General features: G+C 42.7%; 1 protein-coding gene across 1 annotated transcript in view; it reads left to right on the forward strand.

Annotated features, from left to right (window-relative positions):
- The window catches only part of LOC308291670 (copine-9-like), a gene marked incomplete at both ends in the record, with an annotated part of 206,115 nt that overhangs the window by 89,165 nt on the left and 91,934 nt on the right, over positions 1 to 25,016 (forward strand). The window lies entirely within an intron of this gene.

Below are 25,016 nucleotides of genomic sequence, written 5' to 3' on the forward strand. Positions count from 1 at the left end.
ATGAGTCGTCGCTTTTCACAGTTTTGTGGGGGCCGTGTTTCGGAAAGTAATGTTCTTCGTGCAAAACAAATGCTTGCATTGGATTCAGAATCCCAAAAAAAACCCTAGTTTGACCGCTCACATTGTACTTAAAGCATGTTTATTTTTTGTATTATTTGACTGTATAGTAAAGTCTATGAGAGCCCAACTTTGATTGGCTTTCACAAGTTTCCCAAGACAAATCTGTGATGGCCCTATAGCCAAAAATGTTCCATATGGCATGTTCTAACTGTGTGCCAAATGTCATGCTTCAATCAAGTGCACGATTTGTGCACGAAACGCTCTGACTAATTCATGAAGGAGCCAGTGTAGCCCAAGGAGTCCTAGCGGCTGTAGGGATGTTTTCCTGGACAGGGAAGTGCTGCAGCTTGCTCACCAGGGTGGGGCTTGCTGGCCTGGTGAGACCATGGGCCCCGGGGGGCCAACGCGTCCCCCACTGCACAGCACAACACAGCACTGGACTGGACTGTTTCACGTGCTTGAGAAGCCTTATCGAGCTGAGACAGACCGCATAGTCGGCTCTGATCCACTGACAGCTCCAAAACACTGTCCTGAAAGAAGGAGGGGGAGGGGGGGGGGGGGGGATGTGGGGGGAGGGGGCAGAAGACAGCAGTGCAAAGAAAGAGTGAGAGGACAGGGGAAGTGGAGACTGAAGCTCGAGTTATACTCTGTCACAGGGGTGTCGCACCAAATTCTGGGCCCTGGTCACAAGGATTCACTGCGGGCCCCCCATGAATGTTCTTCATAGGGAGGAGGGGGGCATTATTATGCATTGTTTCGTGATTTGACTATTGAAAATTAGCAGAGCTGCGAGCTTGTAGATCAGCTATTTTTGAAAAATCATGAAAATGTGTGCAAGTCTTTGAATATTTTGTACCCGATTACTGTATATAAATGTCTTCTAAATCCTTCTATGTTTCTGTCAGTGGAGCTGAAACATTTTCATGTGAAGGACCCAGAAGCAAAATTTGAGTTACAAATGTTCGCTTAAAAACATACATATATTCAAAGATGTGCACACATTTTCACGACTTTTCAAAAATAGCAGTTCTACAAGCTCGCAGTTAGCTTGTATATCTGCTATTTTTCAATAGCTAAAGTATAAAATAATTAAGGCCCCTCCACCTTGGGCCCTAGTAACTCAGTCCCACTATTCCCCCCCCCCTTGTGGCGCCCCTGCTCTGTCATAAAGTATACATTCAGGGTGAGGGAGGGATTGAGGGAGACGACAGAGAAGAATGGAGGGAGGGAGACATGACAGGAGAAAGAGAATAAGAGCTGGAGGCTCTGTGATGACAGCTATAGGAGGAATGATGTGGGCCCACTGGCTTCACCCGGGCAAAGCAAGCTTATTAGCACATTTCAACGAGGCGATTCAAAGTGCAAACAAAAACTAAAAACAACAGCTTAGAAAGGTATTTCAATAAGATATGGACAAATAAGAATAAGCTAAATAACCTATAAAGTAAAAAACAAGAGAATAAAATGAAATTTTAGAAATGATTAAAATACCTCAGTAAAAAGCAGCAGCAAAAAGAAAAGTCTTCAAGTTTGATGTGAAGAAACTGAAAGCAGACCCACACACACACACACACACACACACACACACACACACACACACACACACACACACACACACACACACACACACACACACACACACACACATTTGGTAGGGTATTCTGCTACTTGAGTGTTTGTTGTGTAAATCTTGTAGAAGGATGTGGATAGTCTATACTGTGGGTTCAGCCCAGGATTCAGGCTAAGCATAAATGCATTAGACAAACCATTTTTGTCTTCCCCAGAGATTAGCACATTATCAATAGATTGTAGATTTAGGGGGCACAGTGGCGCAGTCGGCAGCACTCACAGCCTCACAGCTACAGTAAGCAGTGGTGTGATATGGATTTTTGAAAAGAAAGGTTTCGAGAAGTGTTCAAACGCAATCAAAATGTATTAAAAAGGAGCTCCTGAGCAGCAACACTATACCATCAAACCATAGGTCCCAACTCCTGCATACAGTTGACACAGTCCTCTTATACATTTCAGAGAGTCGAGTTGACAAATGTCCATATAAGGCTCTTTGGTCAGGAATATACAAGACAGGACATGACATTCTGGTGAGAGGTGAAGGAATGACTCACTCAACAGTTGCTCTTAAGCTTAGAATAAAAACCCCTGACATGACACTAACCCAATGACATGACACTCTGGTAACCGTAAAAACAAAATAAAGATTACATTTTTATAATTCTATTACAGTGGTGGCCCTCTAAATTCATGACGTCACGTGCGCATGTGTGCACGCAGCCTATATATTTCTTATTATTTAGTTACATTGTTAATTTGTTGTTTTTATTTTAGTTTCAATGAATGTCTTTTCCGTTAAGTTTTATATAAAATAACTTTACATAGACTTTACATATCATCGTTGTCGGGTGAAAACCTTGTATGTCCAAAACCGTTCGTTCTGCATTCATCATTTTAAAAAATGATTTAAACGAGTGAAAACAGCCGATCTACAAGCACACGAGGCGTTGTGTGCTTGTAGATCTGCTGTTTTCATTACTTTTGTGTGACGGCCTTGTATGACGAAGCAGGGCTTTACTTTGCGAAAGAACGTACAAATTTGAAACTTGGAGATACGAGGTTTCCGCCCGACAACGACGATATACTCATCCCCACACACAATAAAGTCTGCAAAGAATGCTAGGCGAACCGAACGTCCTGCTGGCCGTATGTGTAAATGAGGACGTAGTAACGTAGGGGAGGCCTGCCTACCCGAGTATTGTTATGCAAAGCAGCCAGGTGGGTGATTGAAGTGTTGACCGAGCCGTCACACATCTTGACGACCTGATATTTTAGCCAAGCAAGCAGTCGCTCAGAAAGTCACACTTGCGACTTGTTATGCAAAGCAGCCAGGGGTTGAAGACCGCGGCGTCTCACATCTTGACGGCATGCGTGCACGCACGTGCGTGCATCTCGGGCGCGCGTGCGTGTAGCTTGATAAAAAAAAGTCTGGTCTCGCCGAGCCCTGGGCACGGGGGGGCTTGGTCTCTCCTCCACGTCATCAGTGCCCATACCCTAGTTGGGGTTGGAGAAAGGGCCTTTCTCTGTGGAGTTTGCATGTTCTCCCCGTGTCCCCTAGGGTAGGTACCCTCACAAAACTGCAGTAATTCTGGTCTCTATACTGCTTCCCCCCATGGCCAGCCTGGTGGAAGGGAAAGGAACTGGTTCTTGGAATAACGTGTTCCTTCCATACGCCATGTCCTACCGGGGAAACTCCTCCTGTCAGGTGATAAGAAGCAGCCTGCTCATCCCTCATACATTGAAGGAAGCATGCGCTCAGTTTGGGGCTCTCCCCAGGTTGGCAGAGAGAGACTAGTGCCCAGGATTACAGTTTAGGCAATTGGCACTGGGTGAAAAATGTGTTACAAAATCATGGTATAAAATGTAGTAAAAATTAAAAAATATAAAATGGATTGTAGATTGTATCTCTATTTAGATTCTTTGGAGTCGGGACCATAAGTCCATAACTCATATTCATGGCATAGCCAGTGTCTGTGTAATCAACGAGTTTTCTCTGAATTTATTAAAGGAGTTCACCTTGGTGAGAGCCATTATTAGACAAGTGGCCCCAGTGGAAGGATATAATACCCTCTCAATGAATGTCTTTATGACACCCAAGCTGTGATTAATGGGACAATGATGTCTGATGACAGACAAAATGATAATTTCTCACCTCTCTCTGAGGAAGCACAGGGCACAAAACGTGTGTCATCTCTGTGTTAAATCACTCTGCTGTGACACTAAACATTGTCGAGGTGTTTTGGGGGTTATTTGGAATCGATGCGTGAGGAGGCGTGACACTGGTCAGAAAAGATATACGGGACGGCGTGTACACGTGTCACCGGACCAATGCAACAGTGGTTATGTCACAGTTTTTTTGAGATTCAGTAAGATTGAACAGGAGCGCTCGTTTTTGGGCACAAGGTGCCTCCTTCAGGGAACTAGGAATAATTTGACTGAGGTTAGGATTAGTGTTAGGTTTAGGCATAGTTTTACTGAGGTTAGGGTTAGGTTTAGGCATGGTAGCATTCACCAGAATAGCATTCACCAGTGTGGGACTAATGGGAACAATGGAGGAACAATGAGACGTGCGACCAATGCAGTCAAATGCTCTACCACTGAGACATGGGCTTCTTCCAGGGACTGCCCATAAGGTGAACTAAAACAAGCGCTCCTTTCCCAATCTTACTGGTTTTTCAAATATACTGTAAGAGTTATATAGAACAGTGGTTCTCAACCTGTGGGTCGGGACCCCCAGGGGGGTCCCCAAACTATTTTATTATTTTATTTTTATTTTATTAACTTAATGTGCAACATTGTTTTCTCACTCAACGGTAAACCAACCAACATGAAGTTTAAGTGTATAGAGGGTGCCTGCACATTTCTAAAGTCATATTTAAGGACTTTTTAATACCTCTAAAATGACAAATCAAGCATTGTCCAAATTGTCAAATATTAGAGGCAGAAATTGTGAAAATAGCCGATCTACAAGCTCACAACGCCTTGCAACGCAGGTTGAGAACCACTGATATAGAACATTAATAGGCTTGAGATTAGTGTCAGTGGCGCTTTGATAGACAATGTCAGCGTAATCTACAATGGGAAGTAGTACTTGGGAAATTATTTTTCTCAATTCAAATGAGAAACAGTTAACCCATTTAGAACGGGTACACAATTTGTGTTTCATTATTTTATGCATTAACTGTTGAAAAATAGCAGATATACAAGCTCACAGCGCGGCACCGAGTGCCACGCTGCAAGCTTGTAGATCTGCTATTTTTTTTTAAATCGTGAAAATTTGAATTTTGACCCGATTCTATAAGTGTCTTTTGAATCCTTCTAAGGTTTTTTGAAAAACCTATGTTTCTATGTCAGCAATCTGGCCAGCCATCGTCAAAGAAAAGGTCCTTTTCACTTAAATGGAGCTCAGTTCGTCTGTTCTTGAGAGACTACCATGTCAGTGGTTCTCAAACCTTTTCATGTGAAGGACCCCAAAATGATATTTATTTGGCCACGGACCCCCATTTCAAAATATCTAGTTCCAGGGACCACCCAGAAGCAAAATTTGAGTTACAAACGTTCGCTTTGAAAATACACATATTCAAAGATTTTCACACATTTTCACGACTTTTTCAAAAATAGCAGATCTACAAGCTCGCAGCGCGGCACTCGGTGCCGCGCTGTGAGCTTGTATATCTGCTATTTTTCACTGGTTAAAGCATTCAATAATTTTAGGTCTAAATTTAACAGAGGGATGAAGTTCAAGTTCTAGCTTTGCTAGCGCCTCAATGTAGCCTCTGGCATTCGTCATGGGGCACAAGTTTGCCTCTGATGCCTTGCCTGCCTTGTTCTTAACTTCTTTTTTTCGACTCTTTTCTTTTTACCGGCGCATCAGCCTATTACTCACTCATTGGGAGTGAGAACGCACGTCCACATTTCATTGCCAAACACCGTAGATACATAAGTTAGATCATTGCAAGCATATCATCACTGTCGGGCAGAAACCTCGTATCTCCACGTTTCAAATGTGTATGTTTGTTTGCGAAGTAAAGCCCTGCAGATCTACAAGCAGATCTACAAGCAGATCTACAAGCAGATCTACAAGCACAAAACGCCTCACACCGCGAGGCGTTGTGTGCTTGTAGATCGGCTGTTTTAAATACAAAACGAACGGTATTTGGACATACAAGGTTTCCACCTGACAACGACAATATAAATGTAAGCTTATGGATACATAAGTTAGATCATTGCAAGCTTATAGATCATAGCTGGTAGATCTGAAGGTGTTGTCTTTAAGGAGGCAGACAAGTGCCACGGGTGGTGCTAAGGGGGATGGGGATGGGGGGACGGGGCTTTGCTAGGCTGTGCCATTAAAAGCTAGAGAGATCACTTGAAGCTCTCTTCCCCGGCGTCTCAGCAGGGAGCAGACTGCTGTCTGAAAGACCACTGAAGAACCAGACACACTCACCACACAGCCCTGAGGGAGGGAGGGAGGGAGACAGAGAGAGAGAGAGATGGGGGGTGGGTGTGTGAGGGATACAGATCGAACAGGGAAGGGACTCAGACAGATTGGGGACATGTGTGTGGAGGAGAGGAGAGGAGAGGAGAGGAGAGGAGAAAGAAGCATGCTGGTTTGTTTGCCAAAAATCTGAGTTTCCTCTGTGGGTTGTCATTAAGTAGCTGCACTGGTCCCTGTGGGTCTGATGCAAGTTGTCAGTCAAACACACGCTGCACAGTGCACACACACGCACGCACGCACGCGCACACACACACACACACACACACACACACACACACACACACACACACACACACACACACACACACACACACACACACACACACACACACACACACACGCGCACACACACACACACACACACGCACATTCTATCTCCCGGGATATGTCTGTCTTCGTTTCTCTCGAACACCCAAACACACACGCACACGCACGAGTGTACACACACATCCTGGTCTCGTCATAATTCATATAAGATTGTATCTAAATTGGAAGGGAAGGGTCTCTCATTAGGAGGTGTGCTTATTTCCTGAATCCTGATTTATACCCCATCGTACACCAAGAATAGCCGAGTTGTAGATGGGTTATTTGAGGTGGCAGTGGTGGAACAAGCATCAAAACCTACAATCTAGAAATACTCTCTCTCTATCTCTCTAGCAGTTACAAGTAAAAGTCTGGTGTTCAAAAATGTACTTAAAGACTTTTTCTTTTTACTTAGTTAATTGTTCCCCCCCTTACAACATAATCATCAGGTATTATTCATGATTATATCTGGAGGAAGATATTTTTCAAAAAACTGTACAGAAAGTGTTAAAATTATGTTTTATGGTGACCCAGCTGAAGTTAGCCACACCCACAGTGTTGTTGTAGCTACTAAAAAGGGGAGGGGATGATTTTATGATGTCATTAAATCAGTGTATTTCAATTGGCCACATACAAAACAGAAAAAGTGCAAAACGATGGCACCACCTCTTTGAGTTAAAAGTACCAAAGCAATGGAATCAAAGAGCCTCACAAGTTGAAAATACTCATTATGCAGAATGTCTCATATTTCGCAAGTTTTCAAATGTATAAAATCCTTTGAAAATAGCACATCTACAAGCTCACAATGCGTTGTGAGTTTGTAGATCATCTATTTTCAAACATCAAAATATATAGGGCGTTGGTGGTTAATGTAGGGAGTCTTACTGGTAATAATAATCTAAATCTACAAAATAACTACTGTATTAACATTTTCAAATATTTGGAGTGGAGTAAAAGTACAATATTTGCCTCTGGGATATAGTGGAGTAGAAGTAAGTATAGAAAATTGGAAATAGCCTACTCCCGTAAAGTAAAATGGTACTTAAGTAATGTACTTTCCAAAAAGTTACTTTCCACCACTGTTTGAACACCAAAAATAGCCAAGCAGTAGATGGGTTATTTGAGGTGCCCAACACATTGCAGGGCAGGGTATACTATAAATCAGGCTTGACTGATCACTAATTCAGACAGCTTTTGCCTTTATCTCTTCAATCGTTTTGTTGTTTATCTGTTCTATTGTCTTGTTGTTTTTCTCGGCTATTGTTGGCTCGTTTTATCTCAGCTGTATTGTTGGTTTGTTTTGGTCAAACGGAGATTAGGAAAATCTTCAACTCTGTCTTCCTGGCTAAAGGTTGAGAACAGATAATGTTTTTAAGCATCGGTACTTTTTGTATGTAAGAAAGCAACCCCGAGCTGAAGCATGCCATGATGTTGAATGCCAAGCAGGAAGGCACTGGATAACACAAAGTATTTTTCTTCTGTATGACTGAACTGAATTGGCTGTGAAACCGAACATGCCTCTGGGACATAAATCCAACCTAACCTAATCTAATCTGCATAAAAATGATAATAAAAATGATAAAAATAAAATAAAGATCCCATGGGGAGAAGATACATCGAAAAGAAGGATTTGCCTGAGAACTGAACATGGTGGGCGCATTGTCAGGATCTGAACCACTCTAAGTTTGTACCTTTAATATCCACACCAGGGGCGTCACATTGGGGGGGGGAAGTGGGACTGAGTTACTAGGGCCCAAGGTGGAGGGGCCTTGATTATTTTATACTTTAGCTATTGAAAAGTAGCAGATATACAAGCTCACAGCGCGGCACCGAGTGCCACGCTGCGAGCTTGTAGATCTGCTATTTTTGAAAAGTCGTGAAAATGTGTGCAAAACTTTGAATGTATATTTTTTAATGTATTTGTAACTCAAAATGTGCTTCTGGGGGGTCCCTGGAACAAATTATTTTTGAGATGGGGGTCCGTGGCCAAATACATACATTTTGGGGGTCTTCCACGTGAAGAAGTTTGAGCACCACTGACATAGAAACATAGGTTTTTCAAAAAACCTTAAAAGGATTTGAAATATTCAAAGACTTGCACACATTTTCACGATTTTTCAAAAATAGCAGATCTACAAGCTCACAGCGTGGCACCGAGTGCCACGCTGCGAGCTTGTATATCTGCTATATTTCAAAAGTTAAAGCACAAAATAATGCGTGATGAAGAACATTCATGGGGGGCCCGCAGTCAATCCTTGTACGCAGGGCCCAGAATTTGGTGCGACACCCCTGATCCACACAGCAATGTGTGAAATAAGAACATTCATAGAAATAGGCCTAAAGTAAGAGTAAGACAGAGGTGTCCAGATTAGGTTTTATAATCAATTGTTCCACCGCCGCCGAGCGTTTAAAATAGGCTGGAAGTGGAACAACGCCTGAAGCGAGGCTGTGATTTACAATTACTTGTAACGTTCTGTCCCGTAGTCAACCATACGTCTTTGAAGAGGCGAGTTGGGACGCTATCAGTGGAACAGGAGTTACTGGACAGGGGTGTTCCATCAATTCTGGGCCCTGGGTACAAGGATCCACACACATTTTGTGCTTTAACTATTGAAAAATAGCAGATCTATAAGCTCACAGTGCGGCACCGAGTGCTGCACTGCAAGCTTGTAGATCTGCAATTTTTTTTTTTTAATCGTGAACATTTTGTGCAAGTCTTTGAATATTTCAAATCCTTCTAAGGTTTTTTGAAAAACCTATGTTTCTATGTCAGTGGTGCTCAAACTTTTTCATGTGAAGGAGCCCCAAAATTAAATGTATTTGGCCATGGACCCCCATGTCAAAATATTTAGTTCCAGGGACCCCCCCAGAAGCAACATTTTAGTTACAAATGTTCGCTTAAAAAATACATATATTCAAAGATTTGCACACATTTCCAAGTCCAGTGCCGCGCTGTGAGCTTGTAGATCTGCTATTTTTCAATAGCTAAAGTATAAAAGAATTAAGGGCCATCCACCTTGGGCCCTAGTAACTCAGTCCCACTTCCCCCTCCCCCCCCCCCCATTGTGACGCCCCTGCCCGTAGTCAACCATACGTCTTTGAAGAGGCGAGTTGGGATGCTATCAGTGGAATAGGATGTAGGGTTCGGTCACTTATCTCCCGATTAGGGAGTCTTACTGGTATATTTAGGTTATGTGTCATATCTGCCATGTGCAACTTCAAAGCCTACAAGCCAAACAGAAATGTAATTGTCAACAACAAAAACACAATAATCAGGATAATCACAATTACTTGAGTGACAGTCAATCGTCATGTGAAATGTCATAATGGTGACAGCCCTAGGTTTCAGTTGAGAGATGTTAAGAATCAGAAGCAGACAGGCTCAACCTGATTAAAGACAGCAGAGCAAGTGACAGATATGGAGGGATCAAAAGAGGGGAGTGAAATGTGAGCTCTCGTCAACGAAGAAGTGGAGATATTTTATATCGTCGTTGTCGGCTGAAAACCTTGTACGTCCAAAACCATTCGTTTTTTATATCATTTAAAAAATGAACTAAACTAGTGAAAACAGCCGATCTACAAGCACACAACGCCTCGCACCCGCGAGGCGTTGTGTGCTTGTAGATCTGCTGTTTTCACAACTTTTGTGCGACGGCCTTGCCTGATGAAGCAGGACTTTATTTTGTGAAAAAACGTACAAATTTGAAACTTGGAGATACGAGGTTTCTGCCCGACAGTGACGATATATGTGTGTGTGTGTGTGTGTGTGTGGGTGTGGGTGTGGGTGTGGGTGTGTGTGTGTGTGTCAATTGATTAAAATATTTAATCAGATTAATCGCATGGTTGTCCGTAGTTAATCGTGATTAATTGCAAATGTATCGCATATTTTGTATATGTTCTAAATCTACATTAAACTGATATTAATATTCATATTCACCCTAGTTCATTATGAGAAAGTGACTCGTTGGAGGAGATGTGTGGCACAAGGCATACAGTATGCCAAGTTCTCTGGCCGCTGTTGCATGCAGTCGGTGGTCAATGTCAGCGTGTTGGTACAGGCGACTGGAGAGTGTATGCACTCATGTATAAGGTAGAGGCTAGAGCCGCCCCTGTTTTTCGGAGCGTGTGTGTCTGGGGCTCGCGCTGTCTGCCACGGTAATGATTGTGGTTGTCTGCTGCAAAATCTCTGCTGTTTTGTCTGTCTCGTACTAGCCCTGCTGCTAGCCGCATCTTGCACTGACTGGTGTCAGTGCATTCGCTTCCTCACTCTCTATTAGGGATGGGTATCGTCTGCGACAGAGATGCCCACGAGTCTCATGATCACGAGTCGAGTCGAGTCAAGAGTCTTTGGGGGAGGAGTCCGAGTCGAGTGTCGAGTCTCTGGGGGACGTGGGGGACGAGTCGAGTCGAGTCTCAAGTCTTTAAGTGGCGAGTCCGAGTCGAGTTACGAGTCTTTATATACATATATATCTTTTTTTATTATTTTTTATAATGATCTAGCCTCCAGCTGAAAAAGTTAGATGGCGCATCATGATCACCCGGTACTCACAGATACAGCAGCAGCCAGAAGCCATGGCAGGCTAAATTAGGAAAGACACATGCATGTATGTACTCACAATCACGCTACGGAGGCTGTTAAATGTTCCACGATTAATAATAATGGATCCATTTCCCCCAGAAAACAGCTCTGAAGTAGACCTCCTGCCTCTCCTTCCTCGGTGAAAGTTCCTTGGAAGCAACGCAGTTATGTCCAATAGTAGCAGGGTCCCCGGCCGTCCGATCATCATCCAATGAATACAATAATCCCAAAACCAGCCACACTTCAGTTGCTTGCTTGACACTTAAATCCTTTTTGTAGACCTTTGTAGCTATCTGTACTGACATTTTCCTAAGACAGCTTGAGCTAGACAAGTACTCAAATGTTGTTTTTAATAGGAATTGCGAAGCAATCACAATTTTTCTATTTGAAGAAGCCGCCAGAGCTGGACAGTAAGCAACATAACACTTTACTGCAGTTACTGCCGTAAAACGTATCGCTACTGGTTACCATAGCGACGTGTACTCTCAGTGGGGATTGGACCTGGGAATACATTTTACATCACTGTCGTAAACGTTTGTTGCCGGCGTATAATTAATATACTATATTAATTAAATTGTACTGGCAAGTGCATGATTGTATTCATGATCACTCCTTTACTGTATTAATATAAACAGACAGTATGTCAGGATTGATACATTACTTAGTCATTGATACAGCATCATTTTCAATAGCAGTTTTAGTTAAGATATAAATTTAAAAAAATAAACGTGGTTCAACATAATCTTTATTCCAAAATAAAGCTTTTCTTTTACTTCTTTAGCATAAAGTTTTTTTTCCCTTTCATTTCCACTCCCCTCCTGCTTTTTTAAAAGCTATTTTTCTTTTTTAAAGTTACTGCAGTGCTGTGAAGAATCCTGACAGCACAACTGTAACATTACGGGCATATTTGGCATAACTTCACGTTAATGCTTTGAACAATAATTACGTGGGGTTAATTAGTAGATGCAGCTGGTGGAATTGACATCATGAAGAGAAGAGCCCACCGGAGAAAAAAGTGAAAACCCGACGCTAGAAAAGCACTGTCTCACGGAAAATCCTATTATCTTATCAAATTATTAAACAAATGCCACGTTAACTGAAGTAGAATAGCTGATGATGAGCTAAACATATGTGTTTTATTTCGCCGTTTTAATATTTAAATCTTATTCTGAAAGGCTGCATGCAGCAGCTGTCCTGCCTACTGCTGCTACTGAACTAACAGCCTAGGCCTAGGCTACTGTAGGTTTATTGTTCAGCCTATAAACCTCTCAAAATCAACTATGGCTTATATTGTTTAGCCTATAAGGCTCCCAAAAAATCAGAGTTGCAAGCTATTAATCCACCTTGTCATGGCGCGTCGGCGTCTAGATATCATGGAAAGACGCACTATAGCCTATACGTGCGAGCGCAACAGATACAAAAAACAATTTAATAATCCTCTAGCAGTGTAACAGTAGGGCTACTGGGCATGGTAACCTCACGTTACTGCTTTAAACAATAAGTTAACTTACGAGGGGTTAATGAGCTCAGCTATTAGACCTATATAGCTGCAGCTGGTGGTAGTGGAACATTATTAATATTATTACGAGAGGAGGCTGCGCTCTGGAGAGAAACCCGACGTTAGATAAGCAGGTTCTCACAGATAATCCTATCATTTTATACAATTATTGAACAAATGCCAGGTTAGCTGAAGTAAAATAGCTGATGATGAGCTAAACATATATGTTTTATTTCGCCGTTTTAATATTTAAATCTTAGGATGAAAGGTCCATGCAGACGGCTGTGTCTGCCACGCTTTGCGAGACAGACTGCGGTTTTCCCAACGGCCCTGAGCTGCGGGCGGTCCAAGTGAACACAGCGAAGCGCTCCTGGGCTGGCCCCCACCGTTGCGCTTAAGTACGTTGGGAAAAACAACGCGGTCGCCGCTGTCTCCGTGCGCAACACTCAGCAGCACAGCGGCGCGCAGCCGCGCAACAGAGAAGAAAGAAAGAAGAAAGGAGAAGGAAAGGCAATATTTGTCGTGCTTGTCATGCATTATAGTGCTTAAAATAAAGATTGTTAACATCGTGAACAATCTTTATTTTAAGCACCGCTCATAAGACTCGTGAACTTAACGAGTCTTATGAGCACGAGTCGAGTCAAGTCACGAGTTTTTGAGGGGCGAGTCCGAGTCGAGTGACGAGTCGCCAAAAGTGTCACTCGATTCGACTCGAGTGACGAGTCTTTAACTCGAGTCCCCATCTCTGGTCTGCGATACTTTTAATGGTATCGATTGCATGACGTCGATACTATCGGGTATCGGTTCACGTAAAAACTAACGATACCTCGTTTCGATACTCTGGAACGCACCCCTGGCCAGTCGCATCTGTAAAAGTTGGGCTACTGAGAGTTTAATGACTGCTTTAGTAGGCTACACTCGTTACTGTGGAAAATAGCTGACAATAGCCTATAATGATTATTATTATGATGATTATCCAATGTCTATACTCTCTGCTCCGCCACACTGTGTGATCATCATCATTACCTCTGCTCTACCACTGCTGCGATAGAGCAGTTAAACTTAAATAAAAAGTATCGAAAATGGTATCGAAAAGGGTATCTTATCGATTCCCAGGTATCGAAAAAGGTATCGTATCGATTCAAAGGTGAACAATACCCATCCCTACTCTCTATACTACGGAGCGCACCGAGGCTCAAACATCACTGCGTTAATCGTGCGTAAAAAAAATTAACGGATTTTAAAATAAAGGATTTTGCATGTGGAATTCTCTGTATTCACCATGAGATGGCGACAACAGCCATTCACTTGTGTAGTCGCTGATGTCACTCGTTTGTGACACCTCTTTCGTTGTTTATCTACTAGCCTAGCTCGGCTGTGTTTAGCCATTCGCTTACTATGCCTAACTCTAACCGTAACCCTAACCTTAACCTCAGTAAAACTATGCCTAACCCTAACCTCCGCCCCGCGCGACGAGCGCTCCTGTTCTCTTTATATATATATATATATATATATATATATATATATATTATACCTGTCGAATTTAGCGCGCTATTAACTAGTTAACTCACAATCCTTTTAATGCCGATATTTTTTTTAACGTGCGATTAACGCAGCTGATGTTTGAGCCTCGGTGCGCTCCGTAGTATAGAGAGTGAGGAAGCGAATGTGCTGACAACAGTCAGTCAGTGTGTGATGCGGCTAGCAGCAGGGCTAGTCATAGTATGAGACCCCATAACACTATGTATGAGACAGACAAAACGGCAGAGATTTTTGCAGCAGACAACCACAATATCACCGCTGACGGCGTCGCGCGCATCAAATACCGAAGCGTTGAAACGGCACATCTGTAGACAGCGCGAGCCCCGGACACACACACGCTCCCAAGAACAGGAGTGCTCCAACTTGTACACGAGCACATAATAGCCTACGTCCTTTATACAGCAGCTGCCCCCGCACCAACACGCTAACAGTGTCCACCAAATGCATGCAACAACGGCCAGAGAACCCACATAGCAAACAGGTTTGGCCCAAATCCCTCCGGCTCTGTTATGGCCCAACTCCGGCTGTTATGGCCCAACTCCGGCTGAAATCCGGCAGGCCTGGCTGACTATGGCTTGTGTGCCACACATCTCCAACGAGCCATCAGTATCTCTAGTACTCTCTACATCATAACAGCTTTCTCATAGTGAACTAGGGTGCCCAATAACACCAGTCCAGGGTGCCTCAGAATACTTTGATAATATTTAGAATGTATCAATATTACTTCAGTTAAACCAATTTAGACCCTCTAATGCCTCATGCTTGCTTTGTAAAACACCCCTGAGTTGCACTGTACTTGAGTTATATTCATACACCAACTCTCTTCAACAAAAATAGCTGATCTACAAGCTCTTGTAGCATCTTGTAATGAGCTTGTAAATCTGCTACTTTTGGTGAATATCCCCTTAGAATAGGGATGCTGGGGTTTAGTGATTGAATGCCAAGTTTATTTTAAATCTGTCCTAATGAAAGATTTAAGGGAGCCTCCGCACACTCAAAAGTGTGCAAAATCATGTTCTTTACTTTCAGTTAAATAAAGTGCAAGTTTTTGGTCATAGACCTTCAGGCATGCAGCACCTCGATGAGCGGTGGTCCTTTCACTATTAATCTGTCCTAATGGAAGCAGATATTTTCTCAAGTTGTTATATGTTTGTTAGGCCTATTATGGACAGTATTTGTTATTATTCCAAATAATAATAAATATGCTGTATTTGCATAAAGCAAGTAGGCTATTTGTCTACTCCCATGTTGATATGAGTATTACTATCTGTTTAAGGTAGATTTAGAACAAATACAAAATATGCGATTAATTGCGATTAATCGTGCGATTAACTATGGACAATCATGCGATTAATGGGATTACAATTTTTAATCGACTGACAGCCCTAATATATATATATACATTTTATTTCCCCAAAAAGAACACAAGGTTGGTTTGTGACAGTTGTTTGAGATCACATCTGTGTTTTGGTTTAGTTTTTAGTTTTTTCAGCTTTGATGATTTTCTGGTATATTTATCCAATTATCTAGGATGTCATAGGACACATGAAGCTTATCTTTCCTTGTTATGGCTTGCTACAATTCTCTCTCTCTCTCTCTCTCTCTCTCTCTCTCTCTCTCTCTCTCTCTCTCTCTCTCTCTCTCTCTCTCTCTCTCTCTCTCTCTCTCTCTGAGTGACGTGGGTTGCCTGGGTGATTTTAATCGAACTAAATTGCAAGTGTAGTGACACTAGCGCCACTCACTGATTATCAAAAAAAAAAGTGAATTTACTCAGAACTGTGTGCATAATTGAAATAGATGTCTAGAAATAGATATGCACATGGCACACGCACGTGTGTTGGTTGTTGTTTGCTTTATAGAGCTCTACTTTTAGAAACACGCTGGACACGCTGTGTAAGGGACCTCCTCTTACCTGGCTGTTGCTATAGAAACTAGGAGTGCTGTTATCCCACCCAGGCAGACAGGGTGTAAAAGTAGTCTGATTGGCACATAAAAAAGGAGGAACACAGTTGGACACGTTATACAGATACGTGCTCACACTCGCTCACACACACACACACACACACACACACACACACACACACACACACACACACACACATGCTTATGGAAAGCCATCGATGTCAATAATGACGCAGTTGCTCCAAATAGAATTTATGGGTTGATTATTGTGGTCGTGCCTTTCGTCGGTGCATCGGCAGGAGGCTGTCCAGACTGATTCGTCATCCGCATACTTTGTCAGAGGACGGGCGGCCAGGCAGGGGAAGGCAGCAGTAGTGGTCGTTGGAGCTTTGGCACGTTGGTGCCTCTGTGCACGTCACTGTACTCTCTTCTCTGTGAACTTCTCCTGAAGATGAGTGATTCCATACATACATACTGTACATACCGGTACATACATATAGTACCAGGTAGGGATGGGTATCGTTCACCTTTGAAGCGATACAATACCTTTTTCGATACCTGGGAATCGATATGATACCCTTTTCGATACCATTTTCGATACTTTTTATTTAAGTTTAACTTCAACATGGAAAGAGTGGTGACTCGCTGGCTGCTGCGGTAGAGCAGAGGTGATGATGATGATGATCACACAGTGTGGTGGAGCGGAGAGTATAGACGTTGGATAATCATCATAATAATAAACATTATAGGCTATTGTCGGCTATTTTCCACAGTAACGAGTGTAGCCTACTAAAGCAGTCATTAAACTCTCAGTAGCCCAACTGTTACAGAGGCGACCGGCCAGGGGTGCGTTCCAGAGTATCGAAACGAGGTATCGTTTGTTTTTACGTGAACCGATACCCGATAGTATCGACTTCATGCGATCGATACCATTAAAAGTATTGCAGACGATACCCATCCCTAGTACCAGGGACGTGCAGAGATTGTTAAAGAGGCAGGGGCTGAAATTTCTAAAAGGGCCTTTTGGTGAAAATATCAAAAATAGCAGTCCTCCAAGCTCACAACGCGTCGCGCTGCGACACGTTGTGAGGTCGGCTATTTTCGGTGCTTGATACCACACTGAACTAAGAATAATAAAGTCAATACTGGAGGTGTGGCGTAACGGCATGGATTTCTATACAGAGAGAGCAATTCTTTCAACATAAGATGCTGCATTCTAGTTCAGGAGAGTTTGGACAAGGCAATTCTCTTGAATGCTGCCTTCAGGTATGGCATGGAAAGAGGGCATTTGTATTTCTTTCACCATAGTAAAAACTGCTTTCATGGTCTGGAGAGGGCACTTTTTTACAGACAGATAAACGGGCAGGGGCTCAAGCCCCCTTTGATGTCTATGTGTGCACGTGCCTGTACAGTACACATACATACATTCGCACATACGTACTGTATATACGCTGAACATTGTGTGTGTGTGATTAGAATCGGCACATCACACAAGCACTGCGAAAGCAAGTATGCATATGCACATGTACATTTTCCTCACACACATAAATAAAACACGCAGCCACCGCTGCCTTTCAGATGAATCCACGCTTGAGCAGGAACCAGGTCCGTACTGTACGTCCATAAATCCCGCACAGGAATTAATCAGAGGCGTGTTAATCCGATCATTAATCAGAACAGCCGCTTAATTAACATAGATTAACACACATTAACATGGCAGCTGAATACCACCCAAGCATAGGTCTTCAACAGGGGGTCCCGGGATCCCTAGGGGGTCCTCGGAGTTATTACAGGGGGGCCGCTAAATCTTTTGCAGATGACAGAAATGGGGACAGAAAGGAAGACATCTAGACAAACAGTGAGACGGGCAGACTGATAAAGAGACAAATAAACAGACTGTTCTGGGCACAAACCTTTGGCTACAACTCCATCATGGCTGCAGGCTCACAGCTGGAATACCAAAAGGCAGACAAATCGCAGTGGTGGAAAAAGTATGTTTTACTCAAGTAAAAGTATCAATACTGCAGTATAGAAATATTCTGGCACAGTCACACCAAACTACCTATATGAGAGTGGACTCCCCATTCCCACAATGTATTTCAATGGGAATGGAGTGGTTTCATGCTAGTAGAGGATTTCTGCGTGCTGCGCAGACCTGCGTTTATGCTGGAGCAGATACATTTTCCACAAGATGCCAGTTTCCCCCCTCTGTCCAATCGGGTGAGTTGAAGGCGGATACAGGGAGGGTCCTGGAAGTGAGTGGCAGGTGCCTCACAGGCTTTGGGACAGGTTCAGGTTTATTGTCACACATATCCATACAAGTACAGATAGGGCTGTCACAATTATTACATAATCGTCTAATCGCGATTATTTGACATAATCGCGATTATTTTTCATAATCGTCATAATCGTTTCCATGTTGAAAAATGTTCATATATATTTTTTTAATGTAAAAAATAGTGGAAATAGCAGATCTACAAGCTAACAACGCGTCGCATCGCGACACGTTGTAAGCTTGTAGATCGGCTATTTCCACTATCAATGTTCTTTTTTAAGTCGTAATTTTCAAATATGTCAGTAATTTCTTTGTTTAGGTTATGTGTCATATCTACCATGTACAACTTCAAAGCCTAAAAGCCAAACAGAAATGTAATTATCAACGACAAAAACACAATTAAATCGTTAATCGCCAATTATTTGAGTGACAATTAATCGGCATGTAAAATGTGACTTGGCATATCGTGACAGCCCTACATACAAGTACAGATACAATGAAATGCTTGTGCCAAGAGCACTCTCAGCCTTATTACACAAAAACATGGTCACAGTGACCAACAAGAGTGTGGACCCACATACCATGCAGGCCACACAAAACAAGTCCCAACAAACACAACATACAATACCATACAGTGTAACAGTGTACAGTTTAAAAGTGCGTACAGTGCCCATGTTTACCTATGTTTCAACCCTTCGTTGAGCAACCTGACTGCCTGGGCGAAAGTGCGATTTGATGCTCCAGTAACGTTTTTTGGATGGGAGGACTAAGAACAAGGTATGGGCAGGATGGCTCCTATCTTTAATGATGTTCTGAGTTTGTTTGTCTTGCAACGTGTTGTATAGATATTGTATGGAGCTGTGGCAGTTCTGTGCCGATGATTTTAGCTGCTGTCTTCACAGTCCTCTGCAGCTGTATACAGTCCTGGGCAGTCAGGTTACCAAACCACACTATGATACAACCTGTCAGAACACTTTCTATGGTGCAACGATAGAAATTCACAATACAACCTGTCAGAACACTTTCTATGGTGCAACGATAGAAATTCACAAGAGCCTTGGTGCTCAAGCCAAATCTCTTGAGGCGCCTGTGCTTTCTTGAGGCTACATTTGATGTTTACAGACCATGTGAGTGTGTTTTTTTTATAATCAAAATTTTTATTGAGTTTACACAAAAATGTGTGACAGAAAAGTATTAATATATATAATATACAAACTACAATAAAACAAAATAAAGACATCAAATGGAAACAACAAAAAAATAAAAAATACAAACAAAAACAAAAATACGGGCGAACAGCACAATACAGTATTCATACAGTTATCCATACTTATCCATACACAGTCAATTATTCAGAGTGGTATCATCTCCACACAAGGGGCAAATTAAAAGGTAAATTGAAGGAGTACAGCTGGGGCTTTCCAAACCAGGTCATCACTTCCATTATAAATCCTATAGATCCTTGGGCAGATAGTTTATTAGCGGCTGCCAAATGTTTTTGATGTGTACTGTACACCTTGGACTTGAAACTGTCCACTACCGGTATATCTACAGATGAACCATTAATGGAAAGGGGGATGTGATTTATTACTTTAGACTTCCTTAAGTCAACGATGATTTCCTTAGTCTTACTGACATTTAGAGAGAGGTTGTTATTCTGGCACCATAGGGTAGAGTAAAAGTACAATATTTGGATCCGAGATGTAGTGGAGTAGAAGTATTGGAAATACTCCAGTAAAGTAAAAAATACCTCAAAATTGTGCATAAGTAAATCTACTACTTACTTTACACGACTGCAAAGTGCAAATCTGTTGCTGTCGGGTGGAAACCCATTTCTGTGAGGTTAAGGTTTGATTTAGGCATAGTTCTTACCAAGTAAAAATGTACTTGAGTAAAACTACAAAAGTATTGGCATCCAAACATACTTATACTTTACTAAAAGTAAAAGTACTAATTTCAAGTACTTTATGAAACCCCACAGACAGACATAATCACTTTCAAACTGATTATCTATCTTGGGCATGCATGTCATTACAGGAAAAAAAATTACCTTTCTCCCCCATTGCTTCTTTCTCTATCCTGACACGTTGTGAACTTGTAGATAGTATTAACTTATGGGGGGAAAAAAACAACACGTTTTTGGCCCCAACAGGGAAAATTTGAAAATGAAATAAATGTGTGGATTCCATTAGGGTTCCCAGACGCCCCGGGCAGTCAGACAGATGGAGATTGATGAGGTGAGACAGCACCTAAATAAGCTGTCAACAAGGGTGGTTACGTTTGCCGATGTCATAAATCCACAACGCCATGTGCTGTGGGGATGATGTGTTTCGCGAGGCGTGTTGACAGCCGTCTGTTAGACTGCATGGTGCATGTCAGCAGCTAAAGGAGGTGATTTGTGACGGCTGAATGGGATTGTCCTCGTCCGCTATTCTCTTATTGGTGATGCAATGTCCAATGTGTGAATCTGTGTAGGTCAGTGGCTCTCTAATCTCTCGAGACAGACTTTGATGGCTAGACACACTAGGAAGAGGAACAGACAGAGAGGGTGTTCCCTTTTCTTTGACGACGGTTAGCCAGATTGGTGGCTCTGAAACCTTTATTAAACCTTTATTATTTACAGGTCACCCCTGTAAATAATCTTCAAGGTTCAAGGTTGTACTTTATTGTTATGTCTTTTGTACAGGTACATAACATATGTTTTGTTCGGCTTCCTTTCGGACAGTACAGTCGTATATATATAATAACAGCAAAACAACAAAAAACAACACATCTAAAGATAAATGAATCTATCTATAAATGCGACAAATCTCTGTCTGTCTGCGTGTCTGTCTGTTTGTAATCTGCGTATCTCGAGAACCGTTCCTCCCACCGGCTTCAGATTCGGCACGCGCGTTCCCCGCCGCGGCGCGGAGTGCCGTGCCCGGCCTCGACCCGACCCGACGCGCGTTTTTTCCGAACCGGCGCGAAACGTTCGGAATCACCATATGCGGAGCTGATTGTTGACATCAGGTGTTTCGGAGGAAACCGGCGCAAGCGCTGACTCATTGTGACATCACTTCATAAAAGGCTCTGACATCACGTACGCCACATGAGTCAACAAAAAATGGACGCAGATAGACATATCTCCGTATATGGGCATAAAAGGGACACAGACAGATACAGAGATCTCCATATATGGGCATAGGCAAGCAGATGGTCAAAACGGGTCCTATGGGGTTTGCAATAACGGGTGGGGCATTCATTCCCGATTTCAAATTCGGCACGCACGTTCCCCGCCACAGCAGGTAGTGCAGTGCTTGGCCTCGACCCGACCCGATCCGCGATTTTCTGGAACCAGCACGAAAGGTTCGGATTCTGATGTCTGACATCAGGGTTTTCCGGAACCGGCACTGGGTCTGCATAGATCTCCATATATGGGCATAAAATTGATGCAGACAGACAGATACATATATCTCCATATATGGGCATAAATGGACACAGGCAAACAGATGGTCAAAGATCTCCATATGGGCATAAAATGGACGCAGACAGACAGATACAGATATCTCCATATATGGTCATAAATGGACACAGGCAAACGGGTCATATGACAACAGGTATAATGGGGTTTGCATTAAAGGGGGAACCGGCACTGTGTCTGCAACACAGTCGACGACAGACAGATACAGAGATCTCCATAATGGGCATAAAGGGACACAGACAAACAGATGGAGGAGGAGACAAACATAAGACAAGCAACAAATAGTGTGACTGGGAGGACATCGATGATGCAGATTTAAATGACTTTACAGCTTTTGCTGAAGAGAACAAGGATCAGTAGTCGAGATCTGGGTTGGCTGAGGTGCAGACGGAGGAGACAAACATAAGACAAGCTAAATAAAGACTGACAAAAAAACAGGTTCTCCAAAAAAAAACTCAAGCTGAACTCTCCCGCTCCAAAAAAGAAAATAAAAGAGACAAAGACAAACTTAAGACAAGCAAAAAAGCGTGGGACTGGGAGGATGACTTGAATGATGCAGATTTAAGCAGGCTGCGTATTCTGCTTAAAGAAGAAACAAACAAAAACAAAATCTCATATATGGGCTAAAAATGGACGCAGATAAAGAGATATCTCCATATATGGGCATATATGGACATAAAAGGGACACAGACAGACAGATACAGAGCTCTCCATATATGGGCATAAAATGGACCCAGAACTGTATCTGCAGTGATCTCCATATATGGACATAAAATGGACGCCGACAGACAGACAGATACAGATATCTCCATATATGGGCATAAATGGACACAGGCAAACAGATGGTCAACAGGTATAATGGGGTTTGCATTAAAGGGCGGGGCATTCATTCCCTATTTACATCGTTCCCGAGTTGGCCAGGTCGCCGACTAGACGCTGGGCCGCCAATGACGTAGGAAAGAAAGGGAGGCAAAAGCGCAAAGAGAATGAAAAAAGCATCCTCAGCTGTGCATGACGTTTGGTATATTGTGTACACCAATGGCATTATTATCGGCTTGCAATTCTTTTTGCCCTGGACTGTTCTCGTCTTTGACAGTTTGTTCATGTGCCTGATTGTTTGTGGAAAGAAGCTTTTTTGCAGTCTGTTGCTAGTAGCTTTGAGACTGCGTAGTCGTTTACCATGCGGCAACATCTCAAACAGACTGTGGTTGGGATGGTGTAGATTTTTGATGATTCCCTGGGCTTTTTTGACACAGCGTTCGTTGTACAGGGCTTGCATTAGGGGGAGAAAGCATCCACTGATGCGTGTCCGCATCCTTTTATCCACAGCAACCACTGAATGACGTTGTTACCTCACAGAACCTTACATGTATGTCATATTATGATTCAATTTTTTCAATTCAATTCAAAGAACTTTATTTTCCTTTCGGAACTTTGTTTGTGCAGTGGTTAAAAAGACAACATACATTCAACGTAAATATGTAAATCTTAACCATATATCGGGCTCTTTTTTCGTCCATGGCCTTTTGCTTAAACTCTTTTGCCATTTTTTACTATTTTGAAAAACATTTTCAAATGGCTGATCTACAAGCTCACAACGTGTCGATATAGATCGTCTCTTTGAAGTATTTAAAAAGTAAAGAAGGTTAGGGATAAGTGGTAAGGCATGGATGAAAATATATGTCATGTATGTGTCATGAGGAAGACATACAAACTCACAACGCGTCTTGTTGTAACGCATTGTGCAGCTTGTAGATCGGCTATTTTTGGCGAGGAGGTTTGGTGGTCCGTTTTACCAAGTATAGAAGGTTAAAGTGGTTAAACTGTAGTGATACTGTATTAATAAATTCCAAATATTGTCAAAGTATCCTGAGGCACCCCTGGACTTCACCGCACCCACTTTGAGAACCACTGGTGTAGATTCAAGGCCAAAGCACAGTGCACACATGGACCTAAGCAGGCACACCTACACATCAAAGGGGGCTTGAGCCCCTGCCCTTTTATCCATCTGTGAAAAGTGCCCTCTCAAGACCATGAATGTGTTTTTTTACAATGGCGAAAGAAACGCAAATGCCCCCCTTTCCATGCAATACCTGAAGGCAGCATTCAAGAAAATTGCCTTGTACAAACTCTCCTGACCTTGAATGCTGCATCTTATGTTGAAAGAATTGCCCTCTCTAGTCAAGCATCGAAAATAGCAGACCTCCGAGCTCACAACTCGCAGAGCTCGGAGGTCGGCTATTTTCGATATTTTCACCAAAAGGCACTTTTCAGAAATGTCAGCCCCTGCCTCTCTAATATTCTCTGCACGTCCCTGGACCTAAGGGTTGCAAACTTCGTGTTATCTTTGAAATCACTTCTGAGAACCTACTTTTGTACCAAGGCCTTCTCTTAGATAATTTAGTTGGTTGTTTTTATTGTTTTGTTTATCTTACCATCTGTTTTTAAGCTGAATTCTTTCAGCCATAAACATAACAAAACAAAGGCTGATTCGTTGTTGGTGTGCTGTATTTTATGTTGCCACTTTTTAAGAACTCAGTACTATGACTAATGAGTTGAATCTGTGTAAAGGCTCTGATGAAGGCTCTCTGCGTTATTTATAGTGTGACCCAAATAAATAAGTGGAAATGTTCGTATTCTGTGCTCTTTGATAATACTGTCCGTTTGAGATGTGCTTCCTTTTTCACATTTTGGAATCTGTTTACTGGAGTTTGGGTTTAGCACCAAGTTTTTTTCTTTTTTACTCAGCGCACACCACAGGCTCATAGCCAAAAAAGCTAAAATAGAAAGCATGGCACACACGCATGCACAGTCACACGGCCGGGCTACACCAGAAAACGTGTGCGCACGCGTGCGCTGTCTGTGCGTGTGCGCAAAGCCCCTGGCTACACCAAGGAGGGAGTATTTGGGCGGGAGACCAGAGAGTTTGTATACAAAACGCATACGCACACGTCCAAAATAGAACCGATCCTATTTTTAGGGAATGCGTATCCGGGGTTCGCGCTATCCGTGCGCCTGGTGTAGCCAGCTGAATTGATATATATATATATTGGATCTTTCCAAAACGCTCAGACGCGCGCACGCCCCGCATACGCACTGACGCGCGTGAAAAGCCTTGGCGTAGCCCGGCCGACAGTCTCACACAAGTACACACACACACACACACACACACACACCTACACACACACACACACACACACACACATACACACAGCTAAGATAGATACAGTTCTCTCTCTTTCTCCTCTTCCTCTCTTTACACACACACACACACACACACACCCCCACACACACACACACACACACACACACACACACACACACACA

This window comes from Nannobrachium achirus (genome assembly GCF_963921795.1).
Source record: "Nannobrachium achirus genome assembly, chromosome: 9".
In the NCBI taxonomy this organism is placed as follows: domain Eukaryota; kingdom Metazoa; phylum Chordata; class Actinopteri; order Myctophiformes; family Myctophidae; genus Nannobrachium; species Nannobrachium achirus.